Source organism: Balaenoptera physalus, assembly GCF_965194825.1.
Source record: "Balaenoptera physalus genome assembly, contig: HAP1_SCAFFOLD_1282, whole genome shotgun sequence".
NCBI lineage: Eukaryota > Metazoa > Chordata > Mammalia > Artiodactyla > Balaenopteridae > Balaenoptera > Balaenoptera physalus.
Window position 1 is genome coordinate 32,285 of NW_028125514.1, and position 21,100 is coordinate 53,384.

Sequence of the window (21,100 nt, forward strand, 5' to 3'; positions counted from 1 at the left end):
TTATCCATTATGTTCATTCACTCGTATTATTTTATTTAATTTATTTAATTAATTAACTTATTTATTTTTGGAGGTGTCGGGTATTAGTTGCAGCACGTGGGCTCTTTGTTGCAGTGCGTGGGCTCTTCCTTGCGGCTCGTGGGCTCTCCAGTTGTGGCGCGTGGGCTCCAGAGCACGTGGGCTCAGTAGTTGCGGCGTGCGGGCTTAGTTGCCCTGCAGCATGTGGGATCTCAGTTCCCCAACCAGGGACCGAACCTGCATCCCCTGCATTGCAAGGTGGATTCTTAACCACTGGACAACCAGGGAAGTCCCCACTCTTGTATTATTTTAAATTTAGTCCTCACTTCTGAAACTTTTTTCTTTTATTTTGAATTCTGTCTTGAGTTCTATCATCTTACCTAATTCTGGTTTATGCTGTTCTTTCATCTTTTTTTTATTATGGTAAAATATACATAAAACAAAATTTATTATTTCAACCATTTTCAAGTATACAATTCAGTGACATTAAATACATTCACAATGCTGTGCAACCATCACCACTGTGCAAATTCAAAATAATTATGTCAAAAGATTGAGCAGGACATCAGAAAGATGGAGGCAGCAGCATAGTTTCTGAATCTCTCCAAACCCTTTCATGGAAGAAGATCAACTAAAACCAAACACCCATAGGTGGCATTTATCAGCATTTACCATTTCCAGAACTTTTTCACCATCCCAAACAGAGACTCTATAGCCACTAAACAATAACTTCCCATTCCCTCCTCGATCCATGTTCTTTCATCTTTCGCATTGTTTTTCCTAACGTCTTTTAGCCTACTTTGAAATAATAGGTTACAGTTTTGATCTGTTTTGTGGACCTGTCTTTTCCAACTTGATTTTATTGTCTGAAGACATGCTATTCTGCTCCTTATTCTCTTTTTTCTTACACTACCTCTGTACGGGATTTGATCCCAATCCTTTTCTGTTACTGATTTTTGGGTGAAAAAAGTTTTACAGCACTTTGAAAAGGTGGTGCGAGGCCATGTGGAAACATGTTCTTCATGGCTGTTTCATCAATGCTTCACTTATACTGCTTTGGAATAACTGTTTTCCAGGAGGCATAAACCAGTGGGCTTTATCATTGGACAGAGTGCAGAGAAAGGACCCCACGAAAGCTGATCACCTTAGCAGAAATGACTTAGTTATGATTTCACCCAAGATTGGTCACAAACCAGCCTGGGAAACTCAAGGAACCAGAGACAAGGCATAATGCCATCTTTCCTTCTCTCTGCCTCAGCTCTCAAGGATTGGTCACCTCCATGTTATTAGTAACTATTATTTGGTTTCTGTTCATAATTACTATCAGAAGACACAGCACTTAGGGGCCTAATTACACTGCCCAGCTACGCACCATTCTTCTTCATTTTGGCTTCCTGTCCACCAGCAGGAACCTGATTTAGTTTTGTTCTCCCTTCACCACAGCCCAGTAATTTTTGTGCATGACTCTCAGTCTCACCAGAATCTGTATCTCTCACTCTGCCCCAACATTCCACCCCATCATTCGCTCCCTGAAGTGTACTCTAGAAATTTCGGTCAACTCGATATTTTACCACTGTTCACCATCTCTTATGAAACCAGAAGACGAGCAGCTTTCTTATGGAATGATGGAGAACTTGTAAAGATAAAACACCAGTCTGCAGGAGAAAGGGAAGAAGAGAATGATGGAAATCGTTTCTGGAAAACTAGTTTTACATTACGTTTTGTTTGTTCCTGGTAAAGAAACTGAAATCTTCTAAACATTAAAAAAAAAACTAAACCACTAAATTCAATAATACAGGAATATAACTTTTAAAAAAAATTTCTTTGGCTGCGTAGCACGTGGGATCTTAGCTCCCCAACTAGGGACTGAACCCAGGCCTGCTGCATTGGAAGCGCAGAGTCTTCACCACTGGACGACCAGGGAAGTCCCAGGAATATAACTTTTAAAGGAGAAGTTATAAACCCCTTGGTTACATGAACTGGAGATTTTTAGTGAGAAGTCATGTATTTTAAATGACTTGGAGCTTTAAAGGAAGGAAGGAAGGAAGGGAGGAAGGAAGGAAGGAAGGAAGAAAAAGGGACTTCCTTGGTGGGGCAGTGGATATAATATCAAAAGTAAATTAATTAATTAAATAAATTTAAAAAAGAAAAAAAATGCTGAAATCCACTGACTAATTATTCAGGCTATTATATCTTGCTATTTCCAGATACATCCCTTTATAAACTTTTGGTAAAAGGTTATCGTATATCAGAACAAATGAATTACAGACTTTTCTATTTTTCCAAAATTTGAGAAATTCCCTTACATTTCTCCCTTCAAATTTTATAACAAGGGAAAAGTAGTGACAACCCTTATACTTACATTCAATTGCATCATCTGGCCACATGCCTTCTACATCAATCAAATATCTACAAAACAACAAAATTCGAGTCATTTGTAAATAAAAAGGAAAGAAAATCAAGTTTTTACAAAAAAGGGTCCAATTGTGCTTTACAAATATAGATAGAAAAATCCTAAGAAAATATCAGCATATCTAATCAATAATTATTAAAGAATGATATATACCATGACTACAAAAAGGCTTTATTCCGGAGTTTCCCTGGTGGCGCAGTGTTGAGAATCTGCCTGCCAATGCACGGGACACGGATTCGAGCTCTGGTCTGGGAAGATCGCACATGCCCCGGAGCGACTGGGTCCGTGAGCCACAACTACTGAGCCTGCGCGTCTGGAGCCTGTGCTCTGCAACAAGAGAGGCCGCGATAGTGAGAGGCCCGCCCACCGCGATGAACAGTGGCCCCCGCTTGCCGCAACTAGGGAAAGCGCTCGCATAGAAACAAAGACCCAACACAGCCAAAAAAAAAAAAAAAAAAAAAAAAAAAAAAAAAAAGGCTTTATTCCAAGGACCAAGGATGCAAGGATAACGCAACTTTAGAAAATCTATTAATATAGTTATTTACATTAATACAACAATTTAATTAATAAATGAAAGAGAATAAAATACAGGACCAAACTGGCAGATGTTAAAAAGTTATCTGATAACATACAACGGGTCAGTTTCGGTCAAAATGCTTTGTACACTAAAAACAGGAGACTTAATATGACAGAGTATTCATCAAGAACCAACAAATAACAAAAGACAAATTAGGACAAATATTAACATCATATCTAAAAAACCCCATCTAACCAACCATAGGAGCCAGAAACTTAGGCATCACCATCACTGACAGCTATTTCTCCCTCACCCTCATCCTCAACCCACCACCAGTGCTGACAATGATACTGCCTACATACCTCTAGAATCTGTCCACATCTTTCCACCAAAATGACCACCATACCCTGGTCCAAGCCACCATTATGCCCAATTTCTACACAAGTCTCCTAACTTGTTTCCTCGCTTCCACTCTTTCTCCCTGCAGTGTATTCTCCACTCGGTAGCAAAACGATAGGTTGAAAATGCAACTGGGTATGTTCCACACACTCACCTTCAACAAAAAAAGTTCAATGGTTTTCTATTACTCTTCAAGTCTGAAACCTTAAACATAAGCCTGCACGATCGAGCTCCTACCCACACTTGCAGCTCCATTATAATGACATGCTCCCCCAACGGCCCCACCTTCCTGGCCAGTTCCTCCAACACAGCATATGCTTTCCTCTTATAGGGTCTTTTGCTATTCCTTATGCTCAGAAATCTCTCCCCAACGTCCCTATCGGGTTAATACCTACTCATCCTTCAGATATCAGCTGAAACATCCCTAAACCTTCTCTAATCTCCATGATGAGATCAAATCCTCCCTAAAATATGCTCTCATGGTACCATGTCCCTCTCCTTGGCACTTGTCAGAGTTGTAATTCTACATGCAGAGTGTGATACTTGAATATCTATTCCCTCTCTGGACTGCTAGAATTCACAAAGGGCAGGTCAAGTCTCCTCACTCACAAAATTTCTCAAGTCTTTTTGCTAGCACCCAGCACAGTGCTTAAACATAACAGATGCTCAATAAGTATTTCCTGCACGAACAAGCATACATTGGTACAGTGTAGCAACACCCACAAAAAGCATAAGGGCATAAACTCCTTGATGCAGAAGTCCCATTCTGAGTGAAGTTAACTGAGACAAAGCATATATATTCAAAGATGTTCACACAGGAATGTTCATTACTTTGACGTTTTATAATATCAAAAACTTCTGACTTGTACATGTTCATCAGTAAGCAAAGGAACAATGCAGCCTTAAAAAAATAATAAATAAACCAATCAACAGACAAAGGATTAATCTCCAAAATATATAAATAGGTCATGCAGCTCACTATTAAAAACACAAACAACCCAATCAAAAAATGGGCAGAAGACCTAAATAGACATTTCTCCAAAGAAGACATACAGATGGCCAAGAGGCACACGAAAAGCTGCTCAACATCACTAATTATTAAAGAAATGCAAATCAAAACTACAATGAGGTATCACCTCACACCGCTTAGAATGGGCATCATCAGAGAATCTACAAACAGCAAATGCTGGAGAGGATGTGAGGAAAGGGAACCCTCTTGCACTGCTGGTGGGAATGTAAACTGATACAGCCACTATGGAGAACAGTATGCAGGTTCCTTAAAAACTAAAAATAGAATTACCATATGACCCAGCAATCCCACTACTGGGCATATACCCAGAGAAAACCATAATTCAAAAAGACATATGCACCCCAATGTTCACTGCAGCACTATTCGCAATAGCTAGGTCACGGAAGCAACCTAAACGCCCATCGACAGATGCACGGACAAAGAAGATGTGGTACGCATATACAATGGAATATTACTCAGCGATAAAAAAGAACGAACTTGGGTCATTTGTAGAGACGTGGATGGACCTAGAGACTGTCATACAGAGTGAAGTAAGTCAGAAAGAGAAAAACAAATATTATATATTAATGCATATATGTGGAATCTAGAAAAGTGGTACAGAAGAACCGGTTTGCAAGGCAGAAATAGAGACACAGATGTAGAGAACAAACGTATGGACATCAAGGGGGGAAAGAGGGGCAGGGCGGGGGCCGGTGGTGGTGAGATGAATTGGGAGATTGGGATTGACATATATACACTAATATGTATAAAACAGATAACTAATAAGAACCTGCTGTATAAAAAATAAATAAATTTTAAAAATTCAAAAATAAATAAATAAATAAACTAATTAATTAAAAAAAAAAAAAAAAAAAAAAAAGAATGAGGTTGGGAGACTGTCAAAACAGCACACAGATCACACACTCAAGTCCCGGAAGATGGGGAACTGCCTTAAGTCCCCCACTTCGGATGACATCTCCCTGCCTCACAAGTCTCAGTCCGACTGGGCTAGCTTTGGCAAGGGGACGGAGCTGGATCAGGAGCTGCTGCTGCCATATCTGGATCAAGTTCCAGTTTTGGTCTCTCATCCAACACCTAGTCAGACTCGCCTAGCACCTCAGCTGAGAGGAGCAAATTAGGATAGCTCAAAGAATAGGCCTCATACAGCATCAGCCTGAAGGAGTTTATGACCCTGGAAGAAACGGATCAGAAAAAAGGATCCGGGGGACTTCCCTGGTGGTGCAGCGGCTAAAGACTCCACACTCCCAATGCAGGGGGCCCGGGTTCGTTCCCTGGTCAGGGAACTAGATCCCACATCCATGCCGCAACTAAGAGTTTGCATGCCACAACTAAGGAGCCCACCGACTGCAATTAAGACCCGGCGCAACCAAATAAATGAATAAATAAAATAAAACAAATATTTAAAAAACAGATCGGGGAGTGTGTGATCTGTATGATGCACTTTGTTTATGAGAACCCAATTTGATTTCTGCTGTGTATGCAGATCACCTGGGCTGTACAGATGACTGGCTGATGAGATCCTTCACGTGCCCCTCCTGCATGGAGACAGTTGATGCAGCACTGCTTTTGTCCTACGAGACTAACTGAGCCAGTGTCTCTCACCTGACTTCAAGTGAACCATCATTTTTGGTGGTTTTGATCTTTTGTCGTTGAGCCCAAAGAGCCAGGGATTAGGAATTAAGATCATGCATGAAAGTTTCCTAAAAATTCCTGAACGGCTGCAGATGTTGGGGAAAAGCACGTGATATTTTAGAAATTTAGGGGGAAAAAGTAGGATGGTATTTTTATGTAAAGCCTTCACCCCGTGTTGAAAAATATAATTGTTATTTAGATCTTGTTATTCCTCCAGTACATAGGAATTGTGTAAAGTGTTACAGCAGCTATATATGTTTCAATTGTGTGTCAAAGATTAGGATAAAGATAGTGGTTGTTTTTCCTAAGTGAGATAACTTTCTTCTTCCCCCTACCCAAATTCTTTTCTGAAGTTGCTGGCATTTGGGTCAAGGTTTTATTAAAAGCCACATTTTAGAACACTGGCACAAAAAAAGGAGTTTTAAGCTGGTTTGCATAGTTCTTTTTTTGTTTTAGAATAAACATAGAGCACTTATTTTTTACTTTATAGGAACTCTACAAGTTAAGGTCCCATTGTTCTTTTGCTGTGATTGTTGTTACTACTGATGTTGCTGTTTTCTGTCTTTGCTGGTTCTTTCTAATCTACCATTTGTCATTATTGGCATATGATCATCTCAGGGTCACAAGATGGCTGCTGTAAAACCAAACATCATATTCTCACAAAACAAGGAGGAAGCAGAAAAAGAGCCCAAATGGTCATTTTCCTAATGCCTATTTATCTTTTGTCAGAGAAAAATATCATTCTCATAAGCACAATAACAGCCTTCCCTTAATTACTCATTTGCCAAAACAGACTGATATGACCATTCATAAGACAATTCATGGCAAAGAGGGATATGAGAATGATTGTCTTAGCCTAACAAGGATTTATCCACTCAAGCTGAATGCTTCACTCCTCAAAAAAGTCATAAAGTTCTATGAGCAAGGAAGAACTACTAAGTGACTGTTAAGTGAACCATCAGAATTGTTTGTCCAAGACCATACGATTCTTTCTTTCCACTGGAAATGGAATTCATTGCCTTAGGTCTTTTTAAATAGTGTACTATTACTGTTGGGGCTGGCTCTGTGCTTGAAAACCAGCTGAAAACCAGTTATAACCTGTTACAAGTGCTGTATCTGTTTGCAGTTAAGAAATGCAGAATTCAAAGTGATCTCCTAGCTTGTAGGCAAACTGAGATTCACTGTCCCTCTTCTATAAAAAAAATGAGCTAATGTGTCCAGAAACTAACTCTAGTAAAGTGGGGTTTAACATTACCCTTTCTTATGAGTTTCGTCAAATTATTTTGGTGGTTAACATGGTGATAATTAAAAGTCAAGGTAAATTTTAAATATTAAGAATTCTGATGTATGGAGCTTGACTTATGCCACCATGCTTATGTAAAAATGAAAGTGGCACCATGGTTAAACTGAGAAAAGTTTCTCAGTTGTAACAATTTTGATTTATTCTTTCCTGTGACCTCCTTCCCTGTTGTCTTGAAGCACAGCAAAAGGATACTGCATGTCTTCTTACGGTAGTGCTGAGGTTATTGAAGTTATATAAAACACATCTCAGTCTCTGTTTCTTGGAAGGAAAGTCCTGCTAGTTGACTGACAATTCTAAGCAGGGAGAATTTAGAGAAATGTGTTTCATGTTTCGCACACAAATGAAGAATCTGTATAATCACGACTTCACAGCTGTGATCTCAAAAAAGAAGGAATTTCTCTCTTTCTATTTTTCTTGCACATAACGTAAGAACACTCTGAATCTCTAAGCTTCTGAAGCGTTAGTAGAGATGGTCTAGTAAAGATGTAGTTGTAATGTTTTACCCATTTAGCATGTGTTTATTTTTCCTTATGTACTCCAAGGTGACATATTTGTTCAGCTCAGTGATATTACAGCTAAAAAAATCATTCATTAGTAAAAGGAGAAGCAATCTCAACCTAACAAATCAGAAGTGTTTCTTATTATTTTATATTGAGTTGAATATTTGACTCTTAACACTTTTTGCTACATACAAAACACAAGTCCCTTGAAGGGTTCTTCATAAGTGCATTATACAAGGATTTAGTATGTCATAAGCACTTAAAGATTTGACATTCAACTGTAGTAGTATCCATGTTGGTTACTTTTCTTACGAGCCCCATGATGAGTTGGAGAAACACTGAAAGAATTAGAGTATCAGGTTCTATTAAATTGTTACATGTATCTTGCTTAAGTTTGTGCTCATTTATTTATATCCAACTACATAAAGCAAATTTGGAGGAAAAAAAAGAATAATAAATAAATAAGAATGAGGTCTCCAAATATTGTCAGAGGAAGATGTCCTCCATATATTAAATTATAAACCAGAATGTCTAAAACACTATACCATTAAATCACATGTACAGTCAGTTCTGTATATCCAACGGTTCCATAACCTGCAGATATGGAAGCCCGACTGTACTACACCATTTTACATACGGGACTTGAGCATCCGAGGATTTTCGGATCCATGGGGAGTCCTAAAACCAATCCCCCTGCAGATACCAAGGGACCATTGTATATGCTTATATCTGCATTTTTTACGTCTGAAAAAATATGTGCTAAATTATTACTGGTGGTAACATCTGAGTAGGGGGCAAAATTGCCTTCCACTTCATACACTTCTCTGACTGCATTTTTTGCATTCAGCTTACATTAGCTTACATTACTATTGTAAACAGAACAATTTAAACATGCTCTGCCTCTTGGGGTTGGCAACTCACCTGCACATGAGGTAGCCAGTCCTGTTGAAACCATGGGTACAGTGGACACCAAGAAGTCTGTCTAGAAAACAGGGAATATGGAATTAAGTAAGCGAAGTAGATACACTAAAAACAAGTTAGACAATTTTCTCAAGAGTAGCCTTTATTAGTTACCACAACACTACCACTATCCTGAAAAGGAAAAACTCTGAAGAAAAGAGTGTTTTTGCAGGAACGTACTATAAAGAATTAACTACTATACAGTCAAAATTCATTGTCTCTGGGAAATTTTGCATAGCCTCCAATCAGATGCAATAGTGTGGACTGGAGAATGCCCATCAGGAACTGATCTGACTACAGAAAAAGGGAGTGGAAAAAAAAAACAGGCTATCAGAAGAACAGAATTTGTTTCTGAGTGAAACAAATGGAATGCCTTCACTTTTAATGCTCAATAATAAAAAGAACAAACGGTTTCTGAAGGGCTCTTGGGGTCCCCCAAAGCACTTCCATTCCTTCTCTCCTTCACTGCTCCTCACACGCCACGGGTTTATGTGCCTGTGGAGTTCTCGGGTTAAGTAGCACTGTTCTTATTTCACAATGAAAAAGTAAGGCTCGAGACGTAAGCCCAAGCTGCACAGCAGGCAAACAGAAAAAAGACTAGAATCGAGTCTCAGATTTTTCCAACTATGCCACAGTATTTTGTGGTCCAGGACTTAAAAAAAATTATATGAGAGAGTAAATAAAAAACAACAACATGTAGCTGATCGCTGCAAAAGCTATGTCTGTGACTAGGTGGTGTCTGGCATTCGTCATCTCCTGCCTGGATTACTACCACCCTACAATTCTAACAATCTCTTCTATTTCAACTGATCCTCCATATGGAAGATGTTCTCTCTCTAAAATATAAACTTGGCTGGATTGCTCTGTTGCTGAAAAATCTGTTGTAGCAATGCAACTTCCCTAACACGAAGCGTCTGCAACTTCTCCAGAGTCCCTGCTCCTGCCGTCAGTTCGGCATCGGCTACCGGTACCTCTTTCCAGACACTCATGGGTAGTGCCTACCTTTACCAACATTCTAGCACGACTATGTTACCTGGAGTTACTGACCACAGCCAGATCTCCACTTCAGCTCCTTCCTATCTAGCTGTTCTTGAGTGGGACATCACAGGAAGCACTGAAAAGAATTCCTCTTCACTCGGAGACTTTACTCTGGCACTCACTGACCGGCACCCAGCTGCTTCCTCCATGTTTATGGCAGCCCAGTATGATAAAACTTCAGATGCCAATAACATGGTCCCTCTATATCCATCACTTACTGCCAGGCTTGCTTAGGTAACACCATCTCAGATTCCAAATCAGGAGCATAGCCGCCTGTCACTTCCCTACCAGGAAGGAAGCCAGGTATATTACTATAACCAAGGCACACTGGGGTCTTCACTGTATGGAGAACTTGGCTCCTGCCCGCAATCCTATGGCTCCGCGTCATACACAGGAAGTAGGGCCTCTGCGCAACCAGAAATGGGAATGGGACTGAAGGAGATTCAGCCCGCAAATATCCGACCACCAGCTTCCACCTCTGCAATCTGCCACCCTGTGTCTGCTCAACGCATCACAGAAACAAGTTTTCAAGGTGAGTATACAAACGGCAGAGCAAGTTGAAGAATGAGGTCGGCATTCACAAACGGGGTCAAATCGACAGCTGGGAAGGGGTGTAGAGACAGGTAGAATTTAGATCCTGAGCCTTTAATAACCACTACCTTCTCTCAGTGCTCTCTGTTTTTAGACTCTATGTAAGAACAGCTAGGGCTTCCCTGGTGGCGCCTGCCAATGCAGGGGACACGGCTTCGAGCCCCGGTCTGCGAAGATCCCACATGCCGTGCAGCAACTAAGCGCATGTGCCACAACGACTGAGCCTGCATTCCAGAGCCCGTGAGCCGCAACTACCGAAGCCCACGCGCCTACAGCCCATGCTCCGCAACAAGAGAGGCCACCGCGATGAGAAGCCCGCACACCGCAACCAAGAGTAGACCCCGCTAGCCGCAACTAGAGAAAGCCCGTGCACACCAATGAGGACCCAGTGCAGCCAAAAAAATAAATACGTAGAATAAATAAGTTCAATCAATCAATCAATCAATAAACGTAAATTAAAAACAAACAAACAAACAAAAAAACAGAACACCTAATGCAGGTGGGAAGGTGGGAGGGACACTGTAAAGGTCATCTATGCTACATGTACAAGAACCCCGAGAGCACACCAATAGGTACCACATTTTTCACTGCTGTAGCCGAGCATTCCCCCTGTACTACCACACTGTAGCACTCCCTTCCCTCGTCTACTGCTACAGTCTCTTTGGAAGGTGTTTCAGAACTCTTGTTATGAGAGTGCCAGTTGAACTGTCCTCACTTCCGTCATTTATACCAGGATTTAAGACCTTGTGGTCCGAGATCCTGTCCAGAGAGCAAGCAGGCTAAGACTCTGTCTTTGTTTCTATATTTCATCAGAAAGGGCTCTACCCCCTCTCCTAGTTCATGGTGTGAAGTGTTCTTAGCCTCTCGGGAAAGTGGGGAGAATTCAAAGGACTCTCTATGAGAATGCTAGGCTTTGTAAAACATTTCAGTTTTTTAAAAAGAAGACTCATTTTGTATTGGACTTAACAACAGTCCTATGAGATACAAAGAGAGCCAAGGATCAGTGACATGAAATGATCACCAGTAAGAATTACAACAGTCACCGCTTACCTCGTAGCATAGGGCACACTGTCCATGATCCTTAAGAAGAGTTAGTAGAAATGCCTTGCCCATCTTGCCCCTGAACCCCTTGAAAGGTACACGACTGCTGTGTTGGTGTTTAGGGGGAGCATCTCACTTACCCGGGACTGACTTCAACCTTGATTCCTCTGTAGTGATGGAGACTTCCCCGCTGATGAAAAATTCCCTGGGATTGCAACCTCCAAGCCAGACCGCTTTCCTATGGAATGACAGAGAACTTCAGAGAACTTGTCAAGATGAAACACCAGTCAGTCTGCGGGAGAAAGGGAAGAAGAGAACGATGGAAATCGTTTCTGGGAAACTATTTTTACATTATGTTTTGTTTGTTCCTGGTAAATAAACTGAAATCTTCTTAACATTCAAACAAAATCTAAACCACTAAATTCAACAACACAGGAGTATAACTTTTGAAAAAAATTTCTTTGGCTGCGCAGCATGTGGGATCTTAGCTCCCCAACCAGGGATTGAACCCACGCCTGCTGCATTGGAAGCGCAGAGTCTTCACCACTGGACCACCAGGGAAGTCCCAGGAATAGAACTTTTAAAGGAGAAGGTATAAACCCCTGGGTTATATGAACTGGAGATTTTTAGTAAGAAGTCAATAGATCTTTTGTTAGGCACATTTTATGTTAGGCTGTCTCCCTGCACAGGACGCAGGCGCCTTGAAAATGGAAATCACATCCCTCTATAGTACGTCCCTCTTCTTTCTGCTTTGCAGTTTGCTGCTCCACTTGTTCAACCCCACCTAGTAATAACCTATACTTCCCTTGTTCCTGTTTTCCCATCTGGAAAACAGACAAAAGGCAACCAAACAACGCAAAGGTCTCAACAAATAAGGGATACCCAAAACCAGAGATGGCCAGAACTTCTGTATCCCTCATGAAACCTAGCCCGGTGTTCAATACTTAGGTATCATTAATACATGCGTGTTGACTGAAACAGTTGAAACGCAATTCTTCCACTTCCCAGTTTAGTTTTAGTCCTCATACAAAACCTGATCATCAAATTCCTTAATGCTAGGAATCACAATGAAAAATAATTTCTCAACTGACTTCTGTCAGATGAGTGAGAACTAAGGTTAATTCAGTGTATCTGAAGCATAGAAAGTGAGGGCAAACGTGGCACAAGATGGGGCTAGAGAAGCAGAGAGGATTCTAGAGCACGCAGAGTCTTAAAGGCCACCAGTGTGTTTTCTATTCTCAAAACAATGTTTGTGAGCGATGTTTATGAGCAATGTTCCAACTTGCTTTGAAGCTTTCTTGTGTGAAGAATGGATTGGAGGGAAACAAGATATATGGACACTAGTTAGGACCTAATCGCAACAGACAGGCAAGTTCAGTATTAGGATGTTGAGGGAGAGCTGACAGATTCCAAAGAAATTCAGGAGATAAACTGAAGCGGGCTTCATGGGGTATGAGATGGAGGAAAGGAAGGTCTTAGGGAATTAAAGGGTTTACTGCACACATGAGCAGAGTCTCAAAATTAATCATTTGAACGTACAGAGGGGGATCGATCTCCCAAATGACACCGGTTAGGAAGCAACGGTACGCCCTGTAGAATTCCTAGAGACAGCACAAATCAACTGTTTCGATGGAAAATTCGGCGGGACCCTTGATTTCCATGGGAATATAGAGAAAAGAGACACTGATCTGGCTTGCAGGTATTTAGGAAGTTGTTAGCCTGACATCACATACTAGTCTCATGTAAGTAGGCCGTCTGAAGTATGAAGCTTAGGGGAAAAACCTTGAAGAAAACTTAAAAGCTTAAGCCACACCTCTATACTACACCACCTTTCACAGTTTCTTCTCAGATAAGCAGCATCCCCATCAGTGAAGAAACTCACATCCCATAATAGGAACAACAGGCCTAAAAATTAAATGTGTGTCTTTGGAGGTCCCATCTATGCGATATCTTCCTGGTACCAGAAAAGTCCCCAGGAAGATCGATCTTTGCACCCCTGAAAGCTTACCACCAAGGAAAATGACTAGGTCCATAGATTTCCTCCCTCAAACCAGCCTACCTCACACATAAATCACTAGCAACTCAGCCCTTAACTCACATTATCACAGTCACAAGAGTGGTTAGGGAGAAAAGCACTAACCAGGGGAACTAACACAGAGGCAATCCAGGCCAAGCTGGGCTGGTGGCAGATATCTGCTCCTTACGCTCGGGTGCATAATGCGACTCACCACAATGCCTTTTTCACAGACCCTTTTTAAAGTTTCTCCACAAAATCCAACAGCTCAAGTTAGTTCATGACGCTTCAAGGTAAACAATCGTCAAGAGAAAAACATGCAATATGTCTTACAATGTTGGATTCCTTACAAATAGGACAAGGAAATAACCATGTAGACAAAACCAGAGCATTTGAAAACATCTGCGTTCTACAAACATACCAGTGAATGCTATAAATAAGGTAATATGACATAAAACAAAATGAAAACTAGATGTGAGACTGTTCTCTTCAGTGTACAGACTTCATGGCAGTTGCTGCACGATCTAGCTACTTATATCTACAACTCTCTGTTCTGTTAATACAAAATGAGGCCCAAGTGTGTCAACTTGTTTCCCACAGAAACCAAAAAACCTACATGCATCTCTTTTCTCCGGTGCCCTTTCACCTTACCTGCTCCCAGTTCTCCACCAATGTCCTCCTCTTTCTCTAATTATTCTCCTCTTCATTGTGCTTGGCCTTGCACCCAAGCATGCAAGACAGAGAGTCCTAGAGGTCCGAGATTCTAGAGGGGCTGTTTGCAAGGGGGAGGAGATTACGGTAACTGCCACACTGTATATACTTCTGTGCAAAGAAAGAGGGACAGTGTTCAGAATGTCTCTCACATATAAAAAGAGCTGGATGGCAGGATACCTGTGTGGCCCAAGGAACTAGAGCTAGCAAATCATGGGCAAAACAATTGCAACCAAAGGCTGGAAGAGGAAAGGTCTGCAACCAGCTCTGTCTCCTGGCTCTCTGGTATTTGCTGCCAATGGGCAGAGTCTATTTCGTGAAGCATCAAGCACTGAAAAGAAGACTCCTGCTGCTGGAAGTTGACAGGAAGGAACATCCAATGCAAGACCAAGGCTTGTCCTAGAAGCAATGCCCATAATGGAAGAAAAAAAAAAAAAAAAAAGAAAGCGGAAGAGAAATGTTAAGTCGCAAGTCCAACCTGGCCCCCAGCCTAGCCCAGCCCAAGGAAGGTAGGAGTCAAGGAGAAGAAACTAAAAGAGAAGAGCCTTGGACCACAACATTCTCCACAGGGTACACTCAACAAACTTCACCCTGCTCTTTAACCAAGTTACAACTCTAATAGTTCAAACTGCATGGCTCTTTCCTTCCTAAGGATACTAGTTAAATAAGATCTATATAGCTCTAAGTATATGATACATAAAATAGAATACTCTGTAGAATATAAGTAACTGTTAGTTAATTATATTAATGAACGTCTGTAAGAAATGTTGCAATGATTTCCCTAATGGAAGAGCCTGGGGGAGGTAAATCTGTCTTCTAGGATTTCCTCCCCAGAGCTCAGAAATTGAGGGGTTGTTTTAGCTCTCCTACGCTCTCTTCACCCAAGCCCGCCCTCCTGTTGGGGATCGGACCTCCCTATTGGCTAGCTCATACCTTTCAACTGCCTGCTTTGTGACATCACTCTCCTACCAAACCTACTACCACTTGGTAGAGGTCTTGGGGTTTCCGTGGAGCCGTTTGGACCAGTAACCAGTGACCTTTGTACTGGACACGTGCGCCGTTCAGCTGCAGCCACTCAGACATCCTCTAGTGTTGTCTCCTCATCCCTTGTACCTGCAGTTGATGTCTCCTCTTCTCTGACCATGTCAGGTAAGAAAAGAAACTTTGGAAAGTTTTGCGTTCGATTTCTTGTGCCCCTAAATTGAGGAGGAGATTCAAAATAGCGTGGAATAATGAGGGAAAGTATTGAACTACAAGTCTGGAGACCTAATTTCAGTTTTGACTTTGACGTTTACTGTCTGTGTGACTTTGGACAAATCACTGACTGCCTCACAAAGCCTGCTGCTTTCCTTATCTGTTACGTTAGGATACCACATTGGGTTGATCACTCTGATCCCCTTCTTTTCCAATATTGAGCCTTAAAGGGTACCCATGTAGAAAATGAAATCAGAGACTTCTCAAAAGAGTGTTTCAACAGAAACATAGAAAAGCCAGGTGACACAGAAAACTAGCGATATATACCAAGATGTTTCATCTCCAATGGTCTCCCTCCACTAGTATTTCGACTAGTTGAAAAGAGAGAATAGGGAGAGAGGATGGAGAGTACTGGGCTATATAGGGAGGCACAGAGTCAAACGTAAGCAAGTTTAGGATTGTTTTCATTAGCACAGGCCAACAGGAACCAAGAGATGGGAAAAAAATATAAGAATGAAGAGGGAAAGCATAGAGGAGCTCTCAAGAAAGAGGCAGTTTGCCATGGAATGTTGATGGGAGCCAAAGATTTTAAATTAAAGCAGAAACAGCACAGAGGGAAATCTGCTCAGAGCAGGGCAAAACAAAGTTGATGGTAGCAAATCCTTACATTAACAGACTAAGAAGGAAAGTAAGGCCAGAACAGGGGATCACCAGGAAAGGCAGCCTATCAGAAAAGTCATACTCCGTTTTCTTTCTTTTATTGCCTCTCTGAATACAGCTGGCACTTGACAGTTTGGAATAGAAACACTTTAGAAGTATGTTTTAGAAATGATGCTTCCTAGAAACCAGAAACCAAAGTGGTTATCTAGGGGGCTGCTTTTCAGTGTTCTATTCTTTCTAATTTTTAAACTAGGTAGACATTTGACCAATTAAACATTTTAAATGATATCTTCTACATTGAATCAGAAGGACTATTTCCTTTGTGTGATATGTAGCTTCTAAGGCAAGGTTGCTTTTCATTTTTACAGTTATTTCCTTCCTAACACAGAGAGCACATTGATCAACAGCCATCGTTCGCTTGTAGATCTTAGCTACCGGAGAAGAAAAAGAAAAAGTCAAGCCCCACATCTCTAATTCCCCATTTAGGGAATTCCCTGGCGGTCCAGCGCTTTAGGACTCGGTGCTTTCACGGCCAGGGCCACGTGGCGCGGCAAAAGAAAAAAAGAAAACACAAACATCCACATTTATCTAAAACAATATTGTGGAGTCCTTTGGATTTTCTTACATTTGAAAATCTTTTTTAATTGGATTCTAGGGATGATGGTTTTTTGAGGTCTTGGGATGTCATCTTCTTGGATGTGGAAGATGATTCTAAGTTCTAGGATAAATACAAAAACCTTCTTGATACTTTTTAAGCTTCCTTTCTGCTTATTATATGAGTTATATTCATGGAAAGATATATTTCTCCTAGGCTTAATACCTGTTACTTGCTGGGTAAAAATATGAATGAGCACAATAATGAAACTCTTTTACACTTACTATTTTGCTGTCTGCTTTGTACCGGTTTTCATTGAAATACTTGTCTATATATGTTGTGGCTACCTATACATTCACATTTGTTGCATTCTGTTGCTTGTTGTGCATTTTTTACTGATTTATCGTCTCTGTCTGTATGCATTGGCTAGGAATTCATTCACCTCTATCACCTCCATCGTGTTTTTTGGTTAATAGTATTCACTAAAATAGAGTGGGCAAAATTCACTTTCATAATATTGCATGTATGGTACAGAATGTCATTTGTTAGTAAATTCATTAGGCTTTGATACTTGCCCACATACCCCAGTTTTCATTAATATCTATGGATTTCTTTTTCGTTACGTAACATGTTTTTCATGATTTTTCTTTGTCTTTCTAGAACTTATTGTATCTTCCTCCATATAAATCATACGCAATAGATCAGCTTATTCATCTATTAATTATTACTGCTATTATTATTGGTGGTGGTGTTATAACCACTTTATAGATGAGTAATCTGAAGTAATCAGATAACTTTTCTCTTTCCAAAAGCACTTAAGAAATCCACTTTCGGGTAATCATTTTGAGGTAGGATGAGAAACCAGGCTTGAAGAGGGCAAAAATGACTCTTTCAGTTCACCAGTTGGACTGAGCTATACGTCAACTCTAGGTAATAGCGTGGGAACTGCACAAGCAAAGGGAGACACTGAAGATGACAATGGTAATGGCCGTACTGTTTTCTAATGGACAAAAAAAATGCTTATATTATAAGTTCTATTTCTCCTGCTTTCTGGCACTATCATGCTCAGAGTGGAGTCCTGGCAAGGAAGTCAGGATACTTAGGTTCTGAAACCTGGTAATGACACTAACATAATGAGAGAACCTGAACAAGTCAACCCGACCTCTCTGAGCCTCAGTTTCCTTACTCGTGAAATGAGACTGAAAAAAGAGAAAGTTCTCTAAGGGCCTCCTAGTTCTAAAATGCTTCCAGTCTAGGAAATAGCATAGAAGTCAATACGAGTGCAGGCTGAAGGGAAAGACAGGGCAGGGAGAAGGTTGCTTCCAGCCTAGAGAACAATGTCTGAACCATACCACTTGGCTCTTCTGCCCATCTGTGCCCAAGATGGGAGCACAGGCAGTTAATACAGAAGAGTGGAAAACTGCTCAGTCCTTACAGCCATCATTAACTGTCTGATTTTGGGTTTCTCAGGAAGGGTCGATAGTAGAGGTGTCCTGAGAGCAAGAACCTTAAGATAATGCTGTTCCTCAAACGTAGTGAGAATTTCTCAACCTCCCTGAGTTTTTCATGACCCTCTTGTTCTTACAGAAAATTTCCAAAATCCATCTCTACTTGGAACTCTAAATTCTCTGCAGCATTGTCTTCCTGTGGTGAGCAATGCAACTTCCCTAACACGAAGTGTCTGCAACTTCTCCAGAGTCTCTGCCCCTGCCGTCAGTTCGGCATCGGCTACCGGTACCTCTTTCCAGACACTCATGGGTAGTGCCTACCTTTACCAACATTCCAGCACGACTATGTTATCTGGAGTTACTGACCACAGCCAGATCTCCACTTCAGCTCCTTCCTATCCAGGTGTTCTTGAGTGGGACATCACAGGAAGCACTGAAAAGAATTCCTCTTCACTCGGAGACTTTACTCTGGCACTCACTGACCGGCACCCAGCTGCTTCCTCCATGTTTATGGCAGCCCAGGATGATAAAACTTCAGACGCCAATAACATGGTCCCTCTATATCCATCACTTTCTGCCAGGCTTGCTCAGGAAGCACCATCTCAGATTCCAAATCAGGGGCATAGCCGCCTGTCACTTCCCTACCAGGAAGGAAGCCAGGTATATTACTATAACCAAGGCACACTGGGGTCTTCACTGTATGGAGAACTTGGCTCCTGCCCGCAATCCTATGGCTCCGCGTCATACACAGGAAGTAGGGCCTCTGCGCAACCAGAAATGGGAATGGGACTGAAGGAGATTCAGCCCACAAATATCCGACCACCAGCTTCCACCTCTGCAATCTGCCACCCTGTGTCTGCTCAACGCATCACAGAAACAAGTTTTCAAGGTGAGTATACAAACGGCAGAGAAAGTTGAAGAATGAGGTCGGCATTCACAAATGGGGTCAAATCGACAGCTGGGAAGGGGTGTAGAGACAGGTAGAATTTAGATCCTGAGCCTTTAGTAACCACTACCTTCGCTCAGTGCCCTCTGTTTTTAGACTCTATATAAGAACACCTAGGGCTTCCCTGGTGGCGCCGTGGTTAAGAATCCGCCTGCCAATGCAATGCGGCGGACACTGGTTCGAGCCCTGGTCTGGGAAGATCCCACATGCCGTGGAGCAACTAAGCCCATGTGCCACAACGACTGAGCCTGCATTCTAGAGCCCGTGAGCCGCAACTACCGAAGCCCACGCGCCTAGAGCGCATGCTCCGCAACAAGAGAAGCCCGCACACCGCAACCAAGAGTAGACACCGCTAGCCGCAACTAGAGAAAGCCCGTGCACAGCAATGAAGACCCTGTGCAGCCAAAAAAATAAATACGTAGAATAAATAAGTTCAAACAATCAATCAATAAATAAACGTAAATTAAAAAAAACAAAAAAACAAAAAGAACACCTAATGCAGGTGGGAAGGTGGCAGGGACACTGTAAAGGTCATCTATGCTACATGTACAAGAACCCCGAGAGCACACCAATAGGTACCACATTTTTCACTGCTGTAGCCGAGCATTCCCCCTGTACTACCACACTGTAGCACTCCCTTCCCTCGTCTACTGCTACAGTCTCTTTGGAAGGTGTCTCAGAACTCTTGTTATGAGAGTGCCAGTTGAAGTGTCCTCACTTCCGTCATTTATACCAGGATTTAAGACCTTGTGGTCCGAGATCCTGTCCAGAGAGCAAGCAGGCTAAGACTCTGTCTTTGTTTCTGTATTTCATCAGAAAGGGCTCTACCCCCTCTCCTAGTTCATGGTGTGAAGTGTTCTTAGCCTCTCGGGAAAGTGGGGAGAATTGAAAGGACTCTATATGAGAATGCTAGGCTTTGTAAAACATTTCAGTTGTTTAAAAAGAAGACTCATTTTGTATTGGACTTACAACAGTCCTATGAGATACAAAGAGAGCCAAGGATCAGTGACATGAAATGATCACCAGTTAAGCATTACAACAGTCACCGCTTACCTCGTAGCATAGGGCACTGTCCATGATCCTTAAGAAGAGTTAGTAGAAATGCCTTGCCCATCTTGCCCCTGAACCCCTTGAAAGGTACACGACTGCTGTGTTGGTGTTTAGGGGGAGCATCTCATTTACCAGGGACTGACTTCTCCCTTGATCCCTTTGTAGTGATGGAGACTTCCCTGGTGATGAAAAATTCCCTGGGATTGCAACCTCCAAGCCAGACGTTTTGTGTGACACAAACTCAAGAACTCCCCAAGTCCTGCAGTAGCAGAAACAGTCACATACTTGAGAGTAACCCACCATCTGAACTTGGGGACATTTCAGTGACAGCTCCAGTCCAGAGTGCCAGGCGTCTCCTGGCCCTGCCTCCAGCTCCAAGCCAGGGACAAACAGAGAGTAAGAACGTGGAGGATATCAAAACCAAGCTGTCAAAGCCTCTGGAGGCCTACCAGATCCCAATAGAAAACCAAGATCCTCCACTACTCCCTTTAGGAATCCCTGATATTCCCCAGCCGCTGGCCTGCACCGATCCCCTCAGCCAAGAGGAGCAGCCTGGTTCTGAAAATGCTGATCTGGGAGAGAACAGCCTGAGTCGTCAGGACCTAGGGACACTTGAAAATGGGACTGAACCTAGCAGTGGTCTTGCAGACATTACTACACTGGCGGAGGATATTCACCTTCCCCAGCTCTTTAATTCTTGGAAAGATCTTGATCGATCCCAAGGTCCCAACGTGATCAAAGCTGAAGACACCAGAGCCATTAAGGTGAATCAGGTGCAGGAAAAGCCAAGTGTCGTAAAGGTTCCCTCTGATCAACCCAGGAAGAACAAACAGAAAGCCTCTGAGCCTATCGGTGGTGCTCCCAAGGCCAAAATCCAGCCAAAGGATCCAGAGTGCCTGTTAGGGGGAGAAGCGGTTATATGCACTGCTGCAGTCAGTGACAGGGCTCCTGCGAACACGGCCAAGCACTCTCAAGGCAAACCTCAGAAAGCTGCATCCGGAAAGATCAGCAAAACTGAGAGCCATGGGCAGGAAAAGACC

At 42.1% G+C, this 21,100-nt stretch overlaps 2 long non-coding RNA genes and 1 pseudogene across 14 annotated transcripts in view; 1 reads left to right on the forward strand and 2 right to left on the reverse strand.

Annotated features, from left to right (window-relative positions):
* LOC309653840 overlaps positions 1-21,100 on the reverse strand; it is a 153,305-nt gene that overhangs the window by 14,583 nt on the left and 117,622 nt on the right. The window lies entirely within an intron of this gene.
* Positions 450-20,280, reverse strand: LOC309653839. 12 transcript variants are annotated; one of them, XR_014259551.1, is made up of 5 exons: positions 20,193-20,280; positions 8,734-8,794; positions 2,585-2,758; positions 2,381-2,427; positions 450-1,673 (listed from the first exon to the last, which is right to left on the reverse strand). It is a non-coding gene; the product is annotated as an uncharacterized lncRNA (long non-coding RNA). The 12 variants fall into 12 exon arrangements; XR_014259553.1 differs by having other exon boundaries at positions 8,734-8,790; positions 20,193-20,210; XR_014259554.1 differs by lacking the exon at positions 20,193-20,280 and adding an exon at positions 20,064-20,078.
* On the forward strand, positions 4,871-6,843 carry LOC309653838 (RING finger protein 11-like; annotated as a pseudogene). Its single transcript has 2 exons — positions 4,871-5,574; positions 5,789-6,843. The product of its transcript is annotated as an RING finger protein 11-like (transcript).